Source organism: Marmota monax, unplaced genomic scaffold, assembly GCF_021218885.2.
Source record: "Marmota monax isolate L192 unplaced genomic scaffold, Marmota_monax_Labrador192_F-V1.1 WCK01_AAM20220418_F8-fsc00478, whole genome shotgun sequence".
NCBI classification, from domain to species: domain Eukaryota; kingdom Metazoa; phylum Chordata; class Mammalia; order Rodentia; family Sciuridae; genus Marmota; species Marmota monax.
The window spans coordinates 172,710-198,613 of record NW_026692074.1 but is presented as its reverse complement, the minus strand read 5'-3'; the positions used below and the strand labels follow the sequence as shown (position 1 = coordinate 198,613).

At 41.0% G+C, this 25,904-nt stretch overlaps 1 pseudogene; it reads left to right on the top strand.

Moving 5' to 3' along the window:
* The first annotated feature begins 23,525 nt into the window (after positions 1–23,525).
* Positions 23,526–25,904, top strand: part of LOC124102951 (broad substrate specificity ATP-binding cassette transporter ABCG2-like) — a 42,650-nt pseudogene continuing 40,271 nt past the window's right edge.

The following is a 25,904-nucleotide window of genomic DNA, read 5'->3' as shown; positions in this document are numbered from 1 at the left end:
GGATCCTTAGTGCTGAGTCACACGAAGCAGGCGAACCAGAGCTTAATTGCCTCCGATTCGGGCTCTGTGTGTGTGTTCTGAGGGGCCCAGCCTGTACACCCCAGATCCACGTCAGCTCAGCATTGCCTAGTGATCCTGAGCAAAAAGCATTTAGACAGTTTACGGCTCCCTATGCCCGCGCAGTTGAAGATGTCAGAGACTTGATCTCTCTGCGCCTGCCACCATGTTACATCTCCTCAGTAATATTCATGTTGCCCTTACAGCTTCCTGGTATAAGCAAGTTCTTGGGATTATATAAACTGCTGCTTCTGTTTCCAGTCCAGATTTCTAGAAATGAAACTCTGGGCCGCACTGACGATCGTCCGTGCTTGTCTGCGACCGTAGCAGAGCCGCCCTGGCCTCCGCAGCTCTTCAGCCCGGTGCCAGGCCCCAGGGGCCCAAGCGGCTGCCGCCGCGGCTCTCCGTCCCCCTCCTCCGGAGCACGGGTCCCCTGGCAGGGGGGTGCAGAACGACCCCAGAGCAGGCTCTGCCCGAAGGTGCAGCGGCGAGCAGGCCACAGAGACGCTCGAGGCTGCAGTCCAGCCTTCGGAGGACAGGGCTCGGCACGCAGCCCAGCTCCAACCTCTAGGTGCGGCTGCCGGACAGTGTATACAGAGCCATCAAGACAGCAAGCAGAAAGCAAATGGCGGCTCCTGCGGAGTGGATTTTCGGCACAGAAACCACAGCCCCGCCAGCAATCCCAATCCACAAACTCTCCCTGTATAAAAAATATTCAAAAAAAAAAAAAAAAAAAAAAAGGCAGGGCACACTGAGCTTTCTTTGCCTCGGGTACTTACAATCCACTGCTGATTACACATTCAGCTTCTCCGCCCGGCGCGAAGCGAAAGAGGAAGCAGATGGGAGCAAAGCGCCCGCGGCTCTGAGCAGCCAAGCGTCTCTTTTTTGATTTCTTTGTTCTTCCTGCTCCTTGGCAAAGTGGTCCACTACAGATTAACGGTGAAAGGAGCTTTAACAGACTGTGCGAAATCTCTATTAAAGCCGCTGCTTTGAGCACCACGCTCAGCACTTCAGCAACCCCCGTACGCAGCGGCCATCTTCCTGTGGCACTGTCCACATGAATTTTCTAAAATCAATTTTGTCTGCTCTTTGCCATGATGGGAAGTAAAGTGTGAGAAAAAAGATGCTCATTTATAAACATGGAGCCTATATCACCACACTATAAACAATAGTGTACATACTAAAGAATGAAGTACAAATGTAGTAAAATACAGTGGATCTGAAACTTTATTAACTTCCTAAACTCTGCCAAGTTGATATACCAAAATGATGCAGAACTGAGAGAAGATATAAAAACAAAGCAAAACATCAGAATACAATATTGAAGAATACCCAGCTGTTAATGTAATATTTCTTAAAGATGATTTCACATTTCAGGCAGTTGTGGCAGTTGTGGAGAGCTGCCAAATAATAAAAATGTCAATATCATTGAAAAAGTCTTGCTACTTATATCAGCAATTGAAGTCTTCTGGAAGGATAATATGTTTTCATTCTACCTGTTATTTCCCTTCGATTAATATGAAAAATAATTATTATTAATTGATGTGGCTCTGTGAATCCATGTACAATCTGGGTAAACCATGATAACTCAATTTTTTACAATGGTTACCCTGGATCTGAAAATTTAAATTTCTTAAAAGAAAAACAAAACAAAAAAAAAATTAAAGAATTACCAGAATTGCATATGTTCAAAAATCTAATATTTTCATTCACTCAAAGTGAGATCAAAGTTGATTTGTATTTCCAGGGTCAGGTTTTCATAAATCATTTCAATTTCTGACTTTTATCAAACAGTAATTAACTAGAGGTAACTCTGCCCACATACAGAAAAAGCCCTATCAATCAATTCTCATAGGAGTCCTCTCCTTTACTAACTACTAACTCCTTCATACATGGGACAGAAATCTTATGCTGGCTAGTTTTCTTTTGTTCTGTTTTGTTTTCTGCATGTATGGGAACTTAGAAAAAAAGATAAAAAATTCCTTTGCTGTTCTAAGATTTGTCTAAAATATTAGAAACATCTTTTCTCTTATTAAATAAGTTTAAGTTCTAAGTATATGACAACAGTTTTCAACAGGAATGAAACTATACAGGGATGTCTTTTCAGAGACTCCAGACCAAACTAGGTGCTAAAAAGACCTTGGACTATGGAAAAGTGCTGGTTTTCTGTAGCTGTTTCATTATATCTCAACGTACGAGGGCAGGTAGCATAGACATCAACATTTAATAATGGATTGACTTCTTTGCATTTGTGGGTCCCATTTTGAGTGACAATTTTTAACATTTCATAGTGACCAAGTGGCAACCATGAATATTTCTTCATCCTTGAAAAGGACGTGATCTCACATTAAATATTTTCTTCTTAATTATATAAACACTGAAGTCAGCAACCTGAGCATAGAAGGTGTGGAATATTAACTGGGCATATCTTTGCCACCTCTAGATAGTCATGGCAGACTCATGGTCATGTTAAAATTGGAATTTGAAGAACTGTAAAGAGGGAAGACATAAAAAAAAGATTGGAAAAGCCCAGTGGTATAGACATATAATGGCATATTTTTCATCCATAAAAAGGAGTGGAATTTTAATATAAGCATGAGTCTGGAATCATGCCAGAGAGAGATCAAAGATGGTGGATTAGAAGAGGGTTGCACGTTTTAGTTGCTCCATAGCTTGGGATTCAAGAAGCAGGAGTTCTGCTCCTCACAAAGCTCTGTGACAAAAGGAATTCACTGAAATTTGATACTGGAAAGTCAGAGAATCATAAAAATCCAGAAATTTGGTTTCTTGTAACAGAGGACAAGAAAGCGTGCATTAGAGCCAAAGCAGTGGTGGCAGCAGCGCGAGTTCCCCACAGAGTGGAGGGGAAACACAAACAGAAAGACAGAAGTGAGGCACACAAATTCAGCATGAGAAAATCTGTGGAACACAAAAGCAGTCTGAACTTAGCCAAACTCCCAGAGCTGGTGTTTAAAAGTGCTCTGAGTTTCTCAACTAGAAGAGCTGAGGCAGGTAGCCATCTTGAAGATGTCACGTTGCAGCATGCTGCCACAGGAACCCAGGTCATAGCAAATATTGCAATACTGTGCTGGCAAGGACCTACAGTGTGGCCTAGGGTGTGTCCATTAGAGTGGGATTGAAACAGGCCTACAGAAGATTGTTCCCAAGGGGACTCAGGTTAGGGATATGGAGGAGAATGTGGCTCATTTTCCCTCTGAATCTGGCTGGTTTATGTAACCAGCTGAAGAGAGTTGGGAAGCTAAACAGGCAGGCATGATTACAATAGGAACTGAGCCTGGGAAGGCCATGTTCATGGATGGTAAAGTCTGTAAGAGTTGTAGAAATTTGGTTATCTCATCCTGTGAGTGGAGTTCTCAAGAGGCCTATGAGATTGAGACACTCAGCAGAAATAGAAATCTGCTTGGTCCTAGGAGATAGCACCTGACAAAATTTCAAAGGTCTGATCAGAGCTTAACCCCAACTGTTGGAAATTCCCACTTAGAAATTTGCATCAGCCCACCCTAGGTGTACATCAGTCTAGTCTGTCTGGACTAAACCCCTGTGGACAGTACTTCACATTCTATTCTGATTCATACTGGAGAGAAGGGAAGCTAAGAACTATTTCAAACAGCTTCAGTTCCAGGCTGCTCTAGTTGGCAACCTGGTTATCTGTTTCCTTGTTTTGATTAGCCAAATTAATCAAAACAAGGAAAGAGAATATCCAAATTAATAAAATGAGAGAAGAAAACTGAGATATTACCACAGATATCTCTGAAATTCAGAGGATTATTAAATAGTATTTTGGAAACACATACTCCACTAAATTGGAGAATCTAGAAGATATTGATAAATTCCTAGACATATAGGACCTACTACAATTTGTGTATCCTACTAGGAGGATATAAAAAAACCTAAACAGACCAATCTCAAGCAAAACTATTGAAGTAGTAATAGAAAAGCCCAGGACCAGATGGATTCTTAGCTGAATTCTACCAGTCTTTTAAAGAACTCATGTCAATTCTTCTTGAATGATTCCATAAAATAGAAAGATAAAGAAGACCCCCAAATTCACTCTTTGAAGCCATATCACCTGATGCCAAAAATAGGTAAAGATGTTACAAGGAAAGTACAGATTAATATCCCTATTGAACATTGATACCAAAAACCTTTAATACAATATTAGCAAAGTGTTTTCAGAAACATATTCAGAAGATACTACACCATAATCAAGTGGGTTTCACCTTAGTGATGCAAGTATTTTCAACATGTGAAAATCAATAAATACAATTTATCAAATAAATAGAATTAAGGACAAAAGTAATATGATAATCTCAATAAATGTATAAAAAGACTAACTAAATGTAGTTATGCATTTATGTTAAGAAATCTGAAGAAACTAGGGATAGAAATAACTTAGCTCAACATCATAAAACTTGTGTATGAGAAACCCAAAGCACATATTGAGATGATTATGTGATTTTGTCCTTAATTATATATATATATTTAAAAATATTTTTCTTCATAAATGCTTTTTTTTCTATCTATTTATTTATATGCAGTGCTGAGGATCAAACCCAGAGCCTTACATCAGCCAGGCAAGCATTCGACCACTGAAGCACAACTCCAGCTGCTTAATTAAGTTTTTGTGATGAATTAAATTTATTGATTTCATAAGTTAAACCATCTTTGAATCATTGGAATGAAACCAACTTTGTCTTGATGTAAAATCTTCTTAATGTGCTGTTGAATGCAATTTATATTATTTGATTAGATTTTGCATCAGTTTTCCCCAAGGACATTGGTTTGTAGATTTCCTTCCTGTATATGTCCTGTGGTTTATAAATCAGGGTGATACTAGAATGAATTTGGAAGTGTTGCACCCCTTCTATTTCATGTAATAGTTTGAGGAGTATTGGCAGTAGTGCTTCCTTAAAATACTGGTAGAATTTTCAGAGAATTCCTGTCATCCTGGCCTTCTCTGTGTTGGAAGTCTTTATGTTACTGTTTAAATTACATTACTTGCTTTTGTTCTGTCTGCATTTTTTATATCCTCTAAGTGCAGTGTTTTGTTTTTTTTTTTTGGGGGGGGAGGCATATATCTACAAATATACCTATTTTTTCTACATTTTCCAATTTATTGATTTAAAGATTTTCAAAATATTGCTTAATAATCTTCTGGATTTCCAAGATGTCTGAGTGATATCCCTTTTCTTTCATTTTATAAATTTGGGTCTTGTCTTTCTTTTGGTTAGTTTGATTAAGGGTTTATTAGTCTGGTTTATCTTTTCAGAAAACTAACCATTCATTTCATTGATTCTTTGTACCTTCTTTATTCTCTATTTTATTAATTTTGACTCTGATGTTAATTATTTTATCAATTCTATTCATTTTATAATTTGTTTATTCTTGGTTTTCTATATCTTGTGATGCATTATTAGGTTGTTTATTTGGGACATTTATGATTATTTTATGTGGACACACATGGCTATAAACTTTCCTATTAGAATTATCTTCATAGTGTCCCAGAGATTCTGATATATTTCTTCTTGGGCTATTCACCCCTTAGAGTTGGCAAGTGCCTTGGATATTAAACCAGTCCTTCTTTTGTGTTGCTTACCAAGTGGCTGGCAGGAGTGTTGGGAACAGAAATTGATTGAAATGGCTGTCAGTTTCATTGTTTACCAGCATGAGGTAGGATGCAATGGGAAGTACTCTCTATTGGAGTTCTGTCTGGACATATTAGATTGATTACAATTGTAGGGCAGGGTTGATGCAGAGTTAGACCTAAATAGGAAGTTCCAATGACTGACATCTAGGATCTGTGGAACTTTGTTGGCTGTTTTCTACTCCGCAGAGATTAGATCAACACACTCTAGGGGTGGGCACAGGTTGATTTCTGCTGGTTATCTGAAACTCAGGGGCTTCCCAAAATTTCAACACATACTGTGGGCTAACCAATTTCCTTGGTTGAAAGAGGAAATACAGGTCTTGTACATTTTACCACCCATAAATATCCAAATCTCCCTGAATGTAGTCATGTCCACCTGTTCAGTTCACAACCCTCTCCAGATGGTTGTGCAAGCACCAGCCATAAAGGGAAAAAGAGTTTCACTCCCCTCTGTATCTCTGACCTGAATTCCCCTGTATGCAATCATCTCTGTTTTAATCACATTCAGGCCACATAGTATGTGCTAGCTGGCACACTGAGACAATATTTGCTATGATCTCCCAGGTTTCCCACAGCATGATCCAGCATGAGCCCCACAAGACTGCTCCCTGCTTCAGCTTTCTGCTCAGAAGTTGAGAAACATGGACAACATTTCACATACTGCTCACTGTGCCACCTCTAAATCAGCTAAGCTCAGACTGTCTTTCTGTTCTACAGGTGTTCCCATGCCAATTGGTCCACTGTGTTTCTCTCTTGTTCCATTTGTGTTATCCTTCCCTGCTTCAGTGCCCTGGTGCTACTGTCACAATCTAAAATGGAACAAGCATTCTTTATTTTGTTTTATTTATTTTTAAAATTTATATGCGACAGCGGAATGCATTACAATTCTTATTACACATATAGAGCACACTTTTTCACATCTCTGGTTGTATACAAATATATTCACACCAATTCGTGTCTTCATCCATGTACTTTGGATAATAATTCTTTCTTAATATACTAGACATTGGAGGTATGTTTACCAAAGAGCACACACACACAAAACCCAGAGAAATCCTTCAAATATGCATATGTGTCAATATAAATTTAAAATCACAAATATACATTTGAGAAATAGGGATTTTAAACCAGAAAAATATTGCCTCTCCAATTCAAACTTTATATAACTATACTTTATTTGGAGATTCCCTAACAAACTAAAAGTGGAAATACCATATGCGCTAGCAACCTCACTAAAATGTATAAGGAAATGAAATCAGTATATTCAAAAGATCTCTGCACTCCCATGTTTATTGCAGCACTATTCAAAATAGCCAAAATATAGTATCAACCATAGTGCATCAACTGATTCATGGAGGGTGAAAACATGATATATAAGTATAGTAAAACAAGCTCTCGATGAGTCTCAAGGTGGTCCTCCTGACATTGTTGACCCTGGTAGGGCACAGAAGGGAGAATCACTTTCTAAGCTTTTCTGAAATGATTATGTCAGGTCACATAGGTCCTTTTCTTGGTAACCAAGACATCCAAACCCCACATTTGTTAATAGCAGTAAATATCTATCTATCTATCTATCTATCTTACATGCCACTTGTGTAATATATCAGGAGGATTAGGGATAATTTTCAGACACCCTAGTAATATGCCCTCACCTGTTATTCTATAAATCAAAGTTGGTAGGACAAGAACAGTCATCTTCTAGAGCTACATGACCTGCCATACCTAGAACTGTATTGGACTCTAGTTAAGGGTGTAGAATTCTAACATTCATACTCATGGAACAGGTATTGAACATGAAGATTAACAAGAGCCTAATTATTCTTCCAGAAAAGGAGCTCATAATGTCCCCAGGGAACAAGCTGCCTGAGCAGTTCCAATATAGAGATGGACACAGATATGATACAGTCTGCAGAGGCCGTCTGTGGATTCTGAGCCAATTGATGTGACAAAGCTGACATGAAAGTGCAGGGAGTGAAGTTTCCCAAAACACCTAAACAAGTTAATTGCTTTCAACTAATATGAAAGTAGAAGGTTCTTTGGATAGATTAATATAGAGCATTCTGCTATTTCTCATCTGTGGGTTTGTAGTTTATCTTTAGGAATTTTGAAAAATTAATTAAAATATTTGAATTCTAAATAATGGTATAGTTATACATAATAAGTAAATATAGGTATCTTAGCTACTAATTTAAAAAATGTTGCGTTCCAAACCCAATATTGACTTTCACTTTTGAAATTCTTGGAAACTATATATTGGTTTGTTCAGTAAAAGCTAAGCAACAGATATCCTTGGTTGTACAGCACCCCCTGCTGGACAGCCAGAGAAACAAAGCCTTTCAGCTTTCAATGATTATTGAAACATCTTTAATGAGCAAACATGAACTTAGTTTCTCACCTTCCCTAAATCCTGGGCTGTCTCAACTCTATTTGAGTGACAATTCTACACACTCCAGAAGTCAGCTACATCAAAATTCTATGCAACTGGAATGTAAATGACCCCTGGATTTAGTGTCAGAAAATTTGAGTCAGTGTTTCATCTTTGCTCCATCCTGTTTGACTCTGGGATTCATGATTCTGAGGCTTGGTGTCTTGGGATTTTGGACAGCTATTAACTCTCCTGGGTTTGATTTCTATTTTCCAGAAAATGAGCATAATATTATCTAGGGGTTTGTGAAACCCAGCTAAAGAAATGTATATGAAAGCATTTGAACACCTTAAAATGCAATTGGGATGTGACAGGTGCAACACTTCTCCTTTCATTACCAATGGAGAAATCAGCATATTCAAAAGACTTGGAAGGTGGCACTCATTCTCACTAAATGAAATGAATTGTGAGGGACACAGCTGCCACATGGAACAGAGAACCTGAAGTGAGGACCAGAAAGGAAAAGTGAATATTAAAATACATCAGCTAAAGGACACATATGTATCCATGTGCACATATTTTCTTCTGCTATTGCAATCCTGTACCAACCCCTAATTTTTCTATTTTCCAAAAACTAAGCCAGAACAAAACATGACACAGAGCATCAAACTACCAGCATGTAAACTACAAAAACCTGCCTTTAAAACATGGTGTATTATTTCAAAATAGTTAATAGATACTATTGTATTCTTAATATTGTTGGGGAAATGGTGATACAAATATTAAAAACAAATAAATTCATATCTCTGTGTAAATTGCATTGCATGAATGAAAGAGCAAAGAAAAGAAATTAATAAAAGAATTAAAATTAAGAAAAGAAATTAATTAAAATTATGTAAAAGTATAAAAAAGAATGAACTAAGGTGATAGAAATTTGGCTAAAGTATAAATACAAATGATTTAAACTTTTACTGATGACAGAGTTTCCAAATATTGGTTAAAAATAAAAAAAAATCACCTTAGAAATTGTATAATACCCCTCAAAGTAAAGTTAAAGACAAATGGAATTTTGAGAAAATATATGAGAAGAAAATGCTTCTTAAAAGGGGTAAAGGAGTCTCATACTCAATAGGTTGACTATGGAATCTAACAAAAGTTATTTAATATGGATAAATGGTTCACACACATGATTTAATTATCATGAATTTTATATATGGAATAACAGAGCTTTAAGATATATAAAACAATACCAGATTGTATATAAAGAGCAATAGGAAAATTATATTGTAGTTGTAATCTTAACCCTACATATCTCAATCTTTGACAGAGAAAGTAGACAAAAATGACCTATACATATGAAGGGTTTGAAATGAATATGTGACATACTATATACACATCTAACTTCATACAAGATGCATGTCCCTAAATCTGAAATTGTTCCAAAATATGAAAGTCTTTGAGGGGCAGGTATGATACTACAAATGGAAATTTCCACGCAATATAATTTTGTTTTATCCATGAAATTAATAAAATGTTGTACATTGATATTGTATAAATTACATCCATGCAAAGATTATATGAACTTGGGTCACATCCCCTGAATATCACAGTATATGTATGCAAACAGACCAACATCTAAAAAAGTCCAAAGTCTGAAACACTTCTAGTCTCAGGTATTTCTAATAAGGGATATTTAATCTCTACTATCAAAAGAGATCACTTAGTTTCTTCTTTAGGTATCTCTGGAATATTTACAAAACGTGGTACTATGCTAAGCCATGAAGAGAAAAACAGTATATCCATAAAATTAAAAATTAGCTTGACAGGTGTGCTTATAATAGGTTGTCCACTTAAAGACAGAGGCAGGGAGAGCACCTAGTGAAGACAGAGATAGGAAGAGTTCCACATGAAGAAGGAGAATTTGAGTGATACAGCTCCATAACAAAGAGACCAAGAGTTGCTAGCAATCACTGGAAGTGACATGGAGGCAAGGAAGGATCCCTACAGTTTTAGAGGGAACATAACCCTACTTTCACCTTAATTTTGGACTTCTAGTCCCAGAACTTCAAGACAACGAATTTCTGTTGCTCTAAATTTAAAACAAACAAAAATAAGAATGAAAGAAAAAGAAAAAAAAATTGAGCATATCCCCCCAAATAGAAAACAAACCACAAATAACATAACCAAGAAGCATTTTAAAACCATAAATTCTGAAAATTAATTAACAAAAGGATAAACAAGCATAACATATAAACTTAAGCCATTAGAAATTAACTTTTTTCCCATGATTGATTACCCATGGGCCAATAAGGAGATGAAATTGCTATAACATGTCACTATACCAGATGTAGATAGTAGAACCAAGATGTCTTTGGCTCGAGTATCAGGCCTTAATGAAGCTGTCACTTTGCACAGGAAACATAAATTCCTTGCTTGCTCTGTGCTGGAATGTATTCTAACAAGTCTATGGTGGACATAAAATAAGGACACACTGAGCTGGCCACCATGGCCCTTACCAACGATCACAACTAGCCAGGAGGCTGAGGTAGGATTGCAATTCTAGGCCAGTGTAGGCAACTTAGCAAGTTCCTATCTCAAAATAAAATTTAAAGAGGGCTGAAAATGTTGCTCAGAGCTAGACAGCTTGCCTAGGATTCTCAAAGCCCTGAGTTTGATCCTCATTGCCTCAAAGGAAAAAATAAAGAAAATAGGACAAATATTAGCAGGAATTCTGTAAAACTGAAATTCCACACATAAATCAAAGGATTAGTAGGTTTAAACTAATAATTTGATGTATTCCTCACCAACTTGCAGGAAAAGTTCTGTACATCAGTCAATGAGAAGTACTGGTGAAGAAGAGGGGGGTGTTCCATGTTGCCAACAGCAAGTATCAGCCCTGCAGAGTGCATGACAGCACCCCTTCCTCCCTCCCTGTGAGGGCTATTTCAACCAGCAGGGCTTCCTCTTCTTATCTTGGGACACTCTCCCAGAACCTGGGCCCCCAGATGCTTACTTACTGCTTCCTGGTAGCGGCACCACCCCTTCCTCTTTCGTTTTACTGTCTGGGCCTTGGGGAGCCAGCTCTTGGGAGGCAGCAGCCGGCGCCCCAGCCCTGAAGCTGGATCCTGGTATGGCGAAGCCGCCACTTCCTCACCACCCGCAGGACTAAGCTGGGCCACCGGTACCTTCCCAGGTGCCTCCAGTGGTGAGTGCGGGACCCCAAGACAGCAGATTCACTGGGGACCTCTGGGTCTTGTGAAGGTCTCTGCGGTGGCTGTGGGCGTGGCCCAGGATCCACACAGACCGAGTCCCCAGAACGCTGGAGGATGGGGAGCCCCGCAACCCCCAACTTGACTTGGCTTGTGGGTAAAACCCCAAGTGAATACGTAGGGAGGCTGTCTGGGGAGCCAGAGGGAGACATGGCTCTGATGAAGTGTTAGGCTGGTTCCTTGAAAAAACGAAAGGGTCTCTGTGTTTATTCACTTGTACCTGTTGCTGAAGAGCATTTGACCCTCTTTTAAGGGGAGGTGGGCCAATCTCATTTCCCCACTCAGAATTTCTATGCTCTTAATTTTAAGGGGTCATATTTTTCATGGTGGTCCCAGACTGCAGGAAGGAGGCAGCCTGGAAAGGAGCCAGGGGTATTTGGGGAAAGCTCTTCAGGAATTCAACAGCACAGCAGAAAATGATTGGCATCATATTAAGAGAAAGCTGTTTCTTTGGATCTGTTTGAAAGATCCAGCTGACTCCTCTCAATGTTTGAGTCAAGACCTGTTAACTGCCCTGCCTCTGAGCACACACAACTTGGGCAAATTTGTTTGTCAGGAAAGTTGGTTTATATTGTGATTTGTTAAAAAAATAGCAAGTCAGCTGCTCAAATGAGATGACGGGAGTTTTTGTTAACCAGAGTTCAGTCCTAGTCCAGAGGCCTGATGAAATGGGGGTGGGGTGGGGGGCAGTTAGCAAATCAGTTCTGTCACTTGTCTCAAAATCAAATGAAAGAGTAATGGTGAAAAGCAGAAAGGAAGTTTAATCAGTATAGGTATACTGGGAAGTAGACCAGTGTTTCCAGACCCTGTATTTGGGGGCATTGATATGAACTTCTAGATTATTAAGACAAGGTGAACTAAGTATCCATAGTCAGGCAGCTTTTGTCAAACCATGGCATGAATGATCATTCTCACAATTGGTCTGGTGGGAACCTGTTGGAGATAAGAAAGCTGGTATTTCCTAGTTGTATGTGTATGTGTGTTTTGTGTGGTGTGTGCAGGGATAGTTTCCACTCATCACAAGGGGTTTATTGGTCAGGTCTGTCATTTCCAGAATCCAAGGTGACTGAGAGTAAAGGAGACAGATGTAACATGGAACCAGAGATTCCAAGATTTTAATCCTTCTTTTACTTGCCAACTGGATATTCATAGGCTCAAGTGGAGAGTCTTAAGTCCTTATTATATGTGCAGAACCTGGCAGTTTCATTTGAAAATGACTATGAAATACAGACTGACGATTCAGAATGGATTTTCAGAAAATGATGTGGTGGAGCAGTTGATTATAGTGGGTTTTTGCAGGTTGGTTAAGGTAAAATCCTTACCTGTCTCCAAGTGTGTGAAGATAAATGGAATTGATATTGAATGGACATAAATTTACTGAGCATAGGAGTTCCTAAAGGTGTAGGAGAATTTTGTTCACATATTTTAAAGGCATTGACTAATATATTGGGTCTTTTTTTTATTCACACGAAATGAAGTTTAACTCCAAGTTTGGGTGGTTTGTTAAAGAATTATTGAATTTCCTTTTGTAATTTTTCTGTGAGTGGTTAAGTTTTAATAATTAACTTTAAAAATTAACCAGCCTTTTACAATACATATAAAAATAATGCTAAAAATGTTCAAATATATGACCAAAAAAATTAAGTTGTAAATATATCAGCTTGTGTGTGTATCTATAATAGTACCTTGTTTTATTTTCTTACCTAATAATGGAAATGTAATTGCTGATTATTTTTTCAGAAATGTATAGAGATTCATAATAACAAATGTATATTGGGCATCTTTATTCCAGGTCCTGGGTATTATACAGGAATTCTCTTAGGAAACACATTCTTTTTGAAACAAGGTGTATTAAATTACACAAGCATGCAAAATCTGTTTCTGCATTTATTGTCATTAAGCATCCTTGAAGCATTTGACATGAGCATAAATATGATGTTTACAAAATCATATACAACCTAGAGTAGAAAGCTGCCATGAGGGAACACATTACAATGGACATGGGCTGACCCAAGGGCCCTCTGCACTTAATAAAGTTACACCAAGGAGGCCATAATGAAAACAGAATGGTCTGTCACACAGTTTAGTGACAATAAAGGGGATAACATTGTGTCTTCAGAGAATCTTTACCTGGCATTTACTTTTGAGGGCTGTGTCTTTCGTGTGTGTCACACAAGGATGCAGTGGAGACTGAGGATTTGCAATGGAAGAGCCCTCTCAGTGTTTCCATAATGCATGCAACAGTGCATGTTCTAAGTGTACTTCTTGAAATGGCTTGTCGTAGTTGTAAATATCATAGTTGTAATTTTGCTTGCTTTAAGTACTGTTTCTGAAGTCCTAGGCCAGAGGTCCAATGTGGTGGAGTCCCAGAAACTTAGGTCCAGCCACTAGTCTCTAAAAACTGGCAGAAAGAGTAATGTCAAAAAGCAGTAAAGGAATTTTAATCAATATAACTATACTGGAAAACAAAGGGGACCAGAGTTACCAGTTCTTTGTTTAGTGGTACTGATGTGATATTGTTTAGATAAGGGGGACCAGAAATAGGCATAGTGAAGCAGAGTCGGGAGGACAAGATCATCAGAGGAGAGAAGGTCAAGGGATGGGAATGACAAAGATCTTTCATATGGATTCTGAAGTTGCTGTTGCCTCCAACATATTAAACTTTAAAATTGTGGTCTTGCCCTTAAATGCAGTCTGCCTGCTTCAACCTCCAACCTGTGGCCAGTATTTCTTTAATGACTGATGCTGCTTAATTTTTCCCTCCTCTCCCACATCTCTAGTTACATGTAGATCAGACTCTTCCTATCATGCCCTGTGTTCCTTATCCTCTTTTATGTAATTCTCTTCAATTCAGAAAACTAAAGTTTATTAATTCTCTTCAATTCAGTAAACTATACTAGTTCTCTTCCATTGTCATTGTTTAAACTGTAGCTAAACTCAACTATTGAATGCTTAATGTTTTTCCCCCCTGTACTGGGGTCAAACTCATGGTCTCAAACATGCACTCTGCCACTATGCTACACCCCCACAGTCCCTTATTTTTCTTATAAGAGACAGAGTCTCACTGTACTACCAGTGCTACCTGGAATTCATGATGATCCTGCCTCAGCCTAAACATATAGCTAGGACTGTAGGTATGCACAACCACTTATGGCTTGAATTCTTAATTTTGATTTCTTTTTTCAGTTTTTGTTTTCAAGACTTGATCTGCTTAACTATTGGTTTAATTAATTTAATCATTTTATACTTAATTTGATATCTTCCTAGAATTCAAATGTTTTCCTAATAATGAAATCTGTTGCATTGTAAACGATATTGGAGTTTACTTTCTTACTTGACTGAAAGTATATAATAACCAGATATGTGAAGTCTGGATTCAAAATTCAGAGAATTCTCCTGTCCCTCTCTGCTTGTCTAAGCCCTTTTTGGTAACAACACTATGAACACTTCCAACATTAAAAAAAGGACAGGGAATATTATGATGCTCATGTAGGCTGTCCCAGAACTGAAGCTGTATCATATATGCTTTTTTGAAGTCAGGAGAAGTCCTTACCTTTTTTTTTTTAAGTACTGGGAATTGAACCCAAGGGTTCTGTACCACTGAGGTACATTTATATTTCTTTTGAGACAGGGTCTTGCTATGTTGCCCAGGTTGACCTCTGAGATTGCAATCCTCCTGCCTCAGCCTTCAGATTCACTGGGCTTACAGATGTGCATGTGCCAATGTACCTGGCTCACTTGCCTTTTTTCTCCTTTATGTGTTGTAGGTAATTTTCATACTCAACTATTTTGCTTATTGGAATTTATCTGACATCTAATTTGAGTACAAGCATTTAATGTTTCATCTGTCTCCCATTTTAGGTTCTAAGGTTATTCTTTGCCGCGTCCGGCCAAGGGAGCCGAGTCCGGCGAGGGACGGTGAGGTTAAAAGACACACAGGACACCAAGGTTCTTCATCCAGGAGTCAATACCCTTTATTGCTAACACACCTTTTTTTATACCCCAAGCAGCAGAAGTGGAAAACTACCCAAAAGCAGGAGGGAGGGGGGAGAAATTTAGTTTCAACATCTATTATTGTCAGGTACCGAAACCTCCCTTAACAATAAGTCCATCAGACCAGAAAAGGTCAAGGCATTCCCGTGGGATACATATGTCTCAGACGGACAAGCAGGAACAGAAAAACCGCAAGTTCGCCATGGCCTTGTGAGCTGGCCACACTGGCATGCAGAACAAACTAGTGGAGGTAGGGCTCCAGGGGCCAGGGTGGACCTGCTGCCAACAAGTCCCCCTCTTTTGTTTTTTGCATGCCAGTGGGAATCAAGTAGCCCCTGTCTTAGGTCGTTCACAGCCCTTGCGATGCTTACCCGTCTCTGGGAAGGCCCCGATTCCCTGGCTTAGGTCGCACAGCAAGCGTGAAAGTTGCCCGTCACTGGGTACTACAAGATCAGCTCAAGGTGTTATGACCTATCAAGACATTATTGCGGTAAACGCTTAACCGTCTCCACCCATGGGACCCACGACCTTCACCACCGAATGGCAGATGTGATTGGACCGAGAGATTAGACAGCAAAGATCCTAGTACAGGAAAGCAAGAGGGAGAAAAGATATGGCAGGAGTTCTTCTTTTAAGGAGGACACTCATCTTCGGATTGGTCTGAAGTATATCTCAGAGAGGCGATCATCCATCTTCAAGCGTTGATAGTGAACCTGTATTGGCTTAGAGGCTAAGATATTAATTTGATCCTTAATGAATTGTACTATCTTATTTACAATGCAGGGTCCTATTGCCACTACTAGAAGGAGGCCTAACAATGGTCCCAATAAGGGAAGAAGATAAGGCAAAAATCCATTAAGTCCAGTCCAGAGAGGGTTCTCAAATAATTCCCTCCTCCTTTTTTCTAGGTCTTCTTGGAGTTGTTTAATTTTTGTGCGAACTATGCCAGACTTGTTAGCATAAAAACAGCACCTCTCCCCAAGGGCTAAACAAATTCCCCCTTGATTGGCAGTAAGCAAGTCTAAACCCCGCCTGTTCCGAAGAACTACTTCTGCTAGGGAGTCTATCTGGTCTTGTAAGTCTTTAATGGTTCCCAACAGGGTTTGCACATCATCTATAACCTGTTGAGATAGGCGGCGGTAAGAATGTAGAGCCGTACCCAATCCTGCCGTGCCTGTACCCACAGCAGCTGTTATTCCAAGGCCAACAAGGAGTGGTAAGGCCTGCACAGCTCTCTTGTGTCTTCTAACTAAGATGTCTAGGCTAGGAATGGGTAGGGGTTCATCTCCTGAGATAATTGTGATATCAGGAAGCAGTAATGCCAGAACGCAACCACCAGTCCAATTTGCTGGGAGCCTGGGAAAAGCTAAATTTCCACCACACATAAAGACTGTACCATTAGGGGGACAAATGGGCGGAGTAGGTGAGGAGTAATTCTTTACTAATGAGCAGTTTCCAAAGGAAGAGATTCCAACATCAACATCATAGGTATTATTTTGCATCATGCCCAGAAGGCATGACATAAAACCACCTAGAGGCTGCACCTTAAAGGGTAGCCCAGATTGACATGTGTTGTCATCATCAATGGTATAATTGATGGGAACCGCCAATGGCATGACTGCACCTGCCGTCATGCAGAGCCAGCAATCACCAGCAAGGGTAGGGTTGGAACTGTTAAGTAAAGAAAAGGTAGTTTCTAGGATATCTAATGTATTAGCATCTAAATCAGGAAACTGGGATTTGGGCAATATCAAGGGGTGGTATGTAGGCTTAGGGATCTCCGGCTTTAAAAGCTTAATCACCTGAAGGTATTTGATAGCATCAGTGGGTCCCCCTCCATCAGAGATTCCGATGGGGGCCTGCATGGGCCAGCAGGAGGGTTTACCCACGACGCCCTCACATCCCGCCTCCGTTAACCGAGTCGTGATGCCTTCCCCTCCCCGGTCACCAAGAAAAGGAATATAATTATAAGTGGTCCCCCATTTTCCACGGGCGTTAGTTAGGATGGCCTCAAAATATTGTTTTCCTTGATTATTAACACAAATTGAGGCTGATGTATAACAGGAGATGTGCATTGCCGGGGTGTAATGACAAATGGCGGGACAGCTTACAAGAGTCTCGGTCGGATTAGGGACAACAAGTCCGGGCTTATTAACACATACCCATTTTGGTTGCTTAAATCCTCCGATGTTTTTATTGAGTTCAGCCGCCATGTAGGCTACTTTAGTCCCACAATCAATGTTCTGGATATAACCAGAGGGGGCCGAGTGCCGGGGCCCTCCCTTACACTCACAAGGGGCTCCAAAAAGATATTCATGAATATTCCCAGGTGGGGGGTCAAGCCCTCCTTTAACAAACCTGTCCAGAAGGAATGCCACAAGCGGGGTCCAGCTCATGAGGTGTGTCTCGGCACTCACTTGAAGGGGTGAGAACAACAGCGGCAGGATCAGCCATCTTGGGAACTTCATTTTGTCTTGAATTTTCATTCACCGGTCTGGTGCAGCGCTCTGGGATTCAAATGGGCTTCTCAGTTCCTGGGGGAAAAACACATACAGCTCCCCTCACTCTAGCTAAGAGTGGAGCCGGGGGTTGCCACTTTCTGGTGGATAAATCTTTCCACCTTATTTGAGCATCTTGTACAGTGGGAGGGGAAAAGTGGCGTTGTGCAGCCGTGCGCCCTCCAGTGTCAGTGAGTAAAAAATTTAAAGTAAATAAGGTTATGCTTAGAAGTGCTTGTGGTCCCTGACAATTCCGGTATATCTCCCCCTCTTTTGTTTTTTGTAAATAAGTTTTTAAATGTTGATGGGCTCGTTCCACGATAGCTTGTCCCTGTGGATTATAAGGGATTCCAGTCTTATGATTAGTTTCCCATTGGGTGCAAAACCGTTGAACCGCCTGGCTTACATATGCGGGACCATTATCGGTTTTGAGGCATCGTGGGGTGCCCATGGAGGAAAAGGCTTTTAGAAGATGACTGATTACGTCCTTAGCCTTTTCTCCAGTATGTAAGGTGGCAAAAATGAAGCCAGAATATGTGTCAGTGGAAACATGTATAAAGGAGAGCTTACCAAAGCTAGGGAAGTGTGTAACATCAGTTTGCCAGACATCATTAGGTTGTAGTCCTCTTGGATTAACCCCAAGGGAAGGAGAATGAATAAATGGTGCACAGGTTGGACATAATGAGACAATCTGTAAAGCTTGGTCCCGTGAACATCCTGTGTGGAAGCGTAAAGACTGTGCATTTAAATGAAATTTGTTATGGAATTGTAAGGCCTTATCATATTTGGTAGTCACACAGGAAAGGCCAACAGCATGAGTAGCAGCGTCTGCTTTTGCGTTGCCCTCTGACAAAGGTCCAGGGAGCCCTGAATGGCTTCGGATGTGGCCAATGTATAAAGGATCTCATCTAGCCCAAATGAGAAGCTGGACTACCTGTAGTTGTTCTGTGATGGTGGATTGCTTTCCAATATATGATGCTATTTCTATGACTAGAGCCAGATTGGCTACATACAAGCTGTCAGTATATACATTAAGAGGAATAGAGCTATAGACTTTGAGAGCTATGATTAAAGCTTCAACTTCCGCCTTTTGGGCCGACTGACCTGACACAGGTTGTCGGAGAATTTGAGATCCATCAAAAACGACGGCAAATCCATTTTTGGCCCCATCTGTATATACAGTTTGGGCCTTTGGAATAGGTTTCCTTTTCATAATCTTTGGGAAGATAATGGGACACCTTTTAAAGCCCTCCAAAAGTCTATGTTTAGGGAAGTGATTATCAATCTGACCCTTGAAGCTGCACAGGAAGACACCAAAGGTCATGTTCTTGTTGTAACTTGTGTATCATATCTTGAGTGTAAGGTTGAATAAGTATGTCAAAGGTTTTTCCAAACAATGCATCACCCAAATATTTAGCCTTCCAAATTAAGTTAATAACTAGCTCATAAAAGGGAGTCAATACCCGGGGGTTAGAAGCCGGCAAGTGGACCCAATAAATGGGACCCGTTTGCCAGAACACTCCTGTGGGAGTAATTTTAGAAGGTAGAACTATAAATGACAAGGGCAGAGAATAATCTATCTGCATAATCTGCATGTCCTGCAGAGCCTCTTCTATTAGCCTCAGTGCTCGTAAGGCTTCTGGTGTAGGTACTCTACACGACGTAGGAGAAGGATCTCCTCGCAAGAGGTCATACAGGGGTTTGAGCTCTCCAGTTGGAATATGAAAGGATGGGCGCAGCCACTGTATTTCTCCGAGGAATGTCTGCTACTGATGTAAAGTTTTGAGCTGATTTATCTGGAACTGGGGTCTCTGGGGAAAGATTCCTATGTTATTAATGATGTATCCCAAGTAATTGTAAGGGTGTTGAAACTGCACCTTTTTGGGTGCTATGACCAGCCCTGCCCCTTTTAGAAGGGATTGGAGGACTTCATAAGATTGAAGAAGTCTTTCTTTCTTGGGCCCTGCCAGTAAGATGTCATCCATATAATGAATGAGGTAGAGCTGTGGGAACTGCTGTCGAAAGGGTCGTAAAACCTCAGCTACAAAATATTGGCACATTGTAGGACTATTAGTCATCCCTTGAGGTAGGACGGTCCATTCATACCGTTGGTAAGGTTCCCTAAATTTTGTGGAAGGCAAGGAAAAAGCGAAATGCTTTCGGTCTCGTGGGTCTAAGGGGATAGAGAAGAAACAATCTTTTAAATCTATAACAATAAGATGCCAATCCTTTGGGATCGCAGTAGGAAAGGGTAGCCCTGGCTGTAAGGGTCCCATGGGTTGCATAGTTTTATTAATAGCTCATAGGTCCTGAAGAAGTCTCCACTTCCCAGACCCCTTTTGTATAACAAAAATAGGGGTATTTTAAGGGGAGGTAGAGGGCACCACATGTCCTAACTTAAGCTGGTCTTGAACTAATAGGGAAGCGGCCTGTAATTTGTCCTTAGTTAGGGGCCACTGTTCTACCCACACAGGGTCATCTGATAACCAAGTAATGGACAGTGGAGGTGGCCGCACTTCAGTGGCCCCTAGGATAAATTTTCCAGTCCTCTCCAGTCTCTTCCCCGCCAGGTAACCTGTTCTGCTGGATCCACGGGTGATATTCTGCCCTCATGTCTCTTTCCTAGTCCCCTTCCAGGGATCCATCCCATGTCTAGCATTGAATCATTAACAAAGTCATTATTTCCTTTCAAAATCTGGGTAGTGAGAATAGCCCCCATTTGATGAAGCAAGTCCCTCCCCCAAAGGTTCGTGGGGAGTTCAGTCACTACATAGGGCTGGAAATGGCCACTATGTCCTTCACCATCTCTCCATTTTAAAAAGGAGGCACTTCTTTTTGGTTGGGTCTGTCCTATCCCCTGTAATATGGCCGAGGGACTCTGGAGGGGCCAGGCAGGTGGCCATTGTTGTTCAGAAATGACAGAGACATCCGCCCCCGTATCTAGTATTCCCTTGAAAGCCTTGTCCTGTATCTCAATGGTCAGGTTGGGACGCGAATCCAAATGAGCTACCCAAAAGGCCTGGGGAGTTCCAGTGAAGCCAAAGCTGCCGTCGCCCCGGGACCCACGGAGGGTGTGCCCAGGAATGGAAGCTAAGGGTAGCAGCAGCAATTGAGCTATACGCTCCCCGGGGGGAAGAATAACAATTCCTTGGGTAGCTTCTACTACTATTTTTATTTCTCCCTGATAATCAGCATCAACAACCCCCGTAAGAATCTTTAAGCCCAACTGAGTTGCGCTACCTCGTCCCAACACTAGTCCCACCGTCCTCTCTGGCAGGGGTCCAAAAACCCCAGTAGGCAGCGTCTGAGGTCCCATTTGGGGAGTTAATACCGCTCGGGAGGTGGAACTGAGGTCCAGTCCTGCGCTTCCTGGTGTTCCCCTGGGGAGTTCCCAGATAGAAAGGGGTTGGTCAGTGGGAGGCGGCGGAGACGCCCACTCCCTGGGACACTGTTCTGTCCCTGCACTGCCCCGTACACTTTGGCTTCCGGGGCCCGGGGCGGGCCCCTGCTCCCGTTTCCCGACGGTATTGGGTTACCCTGGATGTCAAACTTTGACCTGCACTCACTGCTCCAATGATTTCCTTTATGACATCTAGGACAAATTCTAGGCATCCCTCTGCCAGCACCCTCGCTCCTTTCCGGGTAGTTTCTCCTTATATGTCCCTCTTTTCCACATTTAAAACACCCCTTAGAGCGGGTTCCCCTGTTATCAGCTTTTTGCATTCCAGTCTTAAGGGCAGCAGCCAAAACCTGACCAGTAATATGAGGCCCATCTATATCTTTGCATGCTCGAATCATGTCATCTATACTTTTGGCCCGGGAGGACTTAATAGCATTTTGGCAGTAAGTGTTAGCGTTTTCATATGCCAGTTGTCTAATAAGTGGCATAGCCTGTTCTAGATTAGGGAATATTTTTCCAGCAGCCTGCATTAGGCGGGCTATAAAGTCCGAATAAGGTTCAGAGGGTCCTTGAGAGATCTTGGAAATTTTTGCTTCAGTCTTAGAAATGGGCAGGGCTTTCCAGGCATGGACTGCAGCTGAGGCTATTTGAGCATAAACACCTGGGTCGTAATTAATTTGTTGGCCTATGGTGGCATACTGCCCAGTTCCTGTCAACATTTCAGCATTTCGCCGTTGATGGCCCGAATTCAGGTTAATCTGAGCCAGCTCGCGGCACCTTTCATGATATTCACTTTTCCACAATAAGAAATCCCCTCCAGATAACACAGCCCTGCAAAGTTGCTGCCAATCATTAGGTATCAGTTGACTGGCTGAGAAGGACTCGAAGAGGGTCAATGTGAAAGGGGCATGAGGTCCATAATTAATGACCGCCTCCTTAAGCTGTTTTATGTCCTTGAAGGCTAGGGGGACATGGGCTCTGGCCGGCTGTCCATCAGCATCGGCGTTTTCAATCATTGGAAAAACCTGAGCCGCTCTAGAACCCCAGTGGACCCCCGCCCGTCTAGTAGGGGCGTCCTCATTCCAATCAGGATTATAGGGAGGAGGTGCGGCAACTGAGGGGGCCCTAGGCACCCTCACATTTGCCCTTTTAAGGTGATGTTCTAGTTTCTCTATCTCCCTTTCTAATCCCTCCTCTTCCTCAGAGAGAGAACTGAGGTCCTCAGGATCCTTTTTGGGCTTAGAAATCTGGAGGCGTTTCCTACCCTCCGAGCCCGAGTCCTCAAGCGGACCCTCATCCTTTAAGGATTCTGCCATTTGCTCTTCCTGCACCTGATTAAGGGCCTGTTCACATTCAGCAAGCTGATCCTTGATCTTTACTTTATCTGTTAATAAAGCATCCTTTACCAACCTCCATAAGGAAAAGGTGGCAACTGGGACACTGTCCGAGCCCCGGTCCCTCAATAATTTCTGAAGGTCATGCCTCACCAGGTCCCAGTCACTATTATTAAGAAATCCTCCTGTCAGAAACCAAGGACAAGCCTGGGCAATAATTTCAACGAATTCGGTTGCAGTCTTAGTTTTTATTCCTGTTCCTTGTGTATTTAACAGCTCTTTCAGTTCGTTGGCCAGACGAACCTTCGCTGTTGAGTTACCCATGGTACGTACCCTGTCTCTTTAAAATATCTTTAAACCAATCCTCCCCCTTCTTTCTTAGAAGGTGAGCCCCGTCCGCTTACCCCTGCTTTCCGGATCTCGGTGGGAACCTCCAGTTTCCGCGTCCGGCCAAGGGAGCCGAGTCCGGCGAGGGACGGCGAGGTTAAAAGACACACAGGACACCAAGGTTCTTCATCCAGGAGTCAATACCCTTTATTGCTAACACACCTTTTTTTATACCCCAAGCAGCAGAAGTGGAAAACTACCCAAAAGCAGGAGGGAGGGGGGAGAAATTTAGTTTCAACATCTATTATTGTCAGGTACCGAAACCTCCCTTAACAATAAGTCCATCAGACCAGAAAAGGTCAAGGCATTCCCGTGGGATACATATGTCTCAGACGGACAAGCAGGAACAGAAAAACCGCAAGTTCGCCATGGCCTTGTGAGCTGGCCACACTGGCATGCAGAACAAACTAGTGGAGGTAGGGCTCCAGGGGCCAGGGTGGACCTGCTGCCAACAATTCTTATCATAGTGATGCAGGCTCTTTGTTCATTGGAAAAGAATTTACTCACTGCAGCACAGTTTAAAACCATCTTGTTTTCAATGAATTGGTATCTAGAGTTTACAATCTCATTTATATGGAATATCAACTTACTATTACTTTTCCCTCCACAAAAAGGCAAAACCTCTGAAGATGTCTTCCAGTAGTGACCAGGTTGTTATCCCAATGCTACAAAGACACACCAATGACCTCTCTGAGATGATAGCTGGTGACCAGGAGACAATTACCCAAGGAGCTGTGTTGAGTTTTCATAATATCTGCTATCGAGTACAAGTGAAGAGTGGCTCTCTGCTCCAACGAAGAATGGTTGAGAAAGAAATACTATCAAATATCAGGTATGTGCATGATTTTTTTTAAAAGTTCACTTTATTGACCTATAGGCTTTGCTTACTACCAATAGACTGCTGTGAGCATTTGAGTACAAGTTTTGCAGAGACATATAGATGCATGCTTTCTTTCCTTTAGGCTAAACAAGGACTGATATGATTGGATCAGTTATCAGGTAGTTTAAACTTTGAAGAGAATTTATGAACTGCATCATGTTTTTTTTGTTTTTATGAATGTCCAATAAATGTGTCATTTAATTATTAAAGTGGCAGTGAGTTTGGAACCTCTCACTACTTATATCTATATGAGCTCACAGATGCTGGCCCTTAGGGTTGTTAATGTTTGTCTGATTGCTAGAGAATTGCACTTCCCTCTAATGATTAGATAGAATTGACTAATAAAAAGCTGACAAGAGTTTTGTGAGATAATCATGAGGGGAAATGAATTTGGATTTGCCCTGGAAACACTTGTTTCTTGTTTTTTTTTTTTTTTGTTGTTGTTGTTTTGTTTTGTTTTTTTTCACTAGAGGAAATAACTACTCCTAGTGTAAGCAAGCAACTTTTTCTGACTCTCCAAGGCTGGGAAAGTGGTTATAAGAGTCCTAGTATGGTTGTAGCTCTATATAAAATCAGGTGTTTGACCTGATTTTCTTGACATTTTGTATGCATCTGTGGTCTTTACTGTCAGTAGTGCCTAACATCTTTCAGAAGACAAGGAAGTGACAGGGTTGGGTAGACATTGGGGTGTGCCTGAGAGAAAAATGGTGAGGATCTGAGGGTTCATGGGCTGAGCTCAAGGGCTCTGTGCAGGATTGGAACTCTTCTCTGGCAATACCTGCTGTCATGCCTGCTTCTTGTCTCTCTTGTGTTGGTTAAGAAATCCTGACCAGGTGAATAAGAAGAGGAATAGTAGATCTAAAGCTTTTATCCTTTGTTAATGATTAGATAGAATTGACTTATGAAAAGCTAACAAGAGTTTTGTGAAATAATCAAGAAAATGTTGGTACTTTCAGATTTTGTGTTGAAAGAAGTTAAAGGTAATTTGATTTGAATATTTGTAGGCTAAATACATATAAAGTACATTCTTTATGTGAGGGTACATTTACCTGCCCCTGCCCACTTTGGTGTTGGGAATCAAGCCCTTGGCCTTGTGCACAGTGAGCCATCTTGCTACCACTGAGCCACAATCCCAAACACCTCTTGATTATCTTTTCCGCCAAGTAGACTAGTGATGGGATACCCTAAGTGTCACCTCTGCTCAAGACTTCTTGTTGTGCTTAAGGCTCAGTGTTGTGCCTCTCAGCAAAGGACAGGGGTCATGGTTTTATGCTCTTAGGCTAATAAAAGTGCAGTCAAATCTTGAAGTTCTTTCAATTTTTACAATTTCAGGGACTGTTGTTTCTTGTGTTTCTGGTATAAGTATCTGTGGGAAAGGACACCCATTTATGGTTGTTGTGTTTCAGATCTTTCTCCTGTCTGCTCACTTCAGGTTAGTAGGCTATGGGATGGAGGAAGAGTTACTCATATTATTTTTTATTTGTATTTGATAGCACAAGTCACCGTTCAAAACAGTAAGTATATTCCAAGAAATGTGGTGAGAATCTCGATTTTCCTTTGGATACTTTTTTGCTTTCCTTTTGTAAGAAGAAGTTAAACCAAATTTGGTTTTGAGAATTGAAAAGATTTTCATACCTCATGAAAAACTTTCTCTTAAGCTTAGTTTATCTTCATACACAGCACTTGAACTTTTCCTCACCAATGTTCAATATCTATGGGGAAAAATTATCCATTCCTGAAGATTTATGAATATTCGTATAATGTTGAGGAAAATTCATTCTTCTCTTTGGGAAATTTTCAGATTAATGATTATTTTTTAAATGATTTCAAATATAAACCTGCATGAACATAATCCTTTCACTAGACTCCTTACCTGTTTACATTCCACTGTTTACTCCCATCACTGTGTGTCTTTCTTGGGGGCAGGTACTGTGGAATGAACTCAGGGGCACTTGACCATTGAGCCACATCCCTAGTCTTATGTTGTATTTTATTAGATACAGAGTCTCGCTGAATTGCTTAGTGCTTCACTAAATTGCTGAAACTGGCTTTG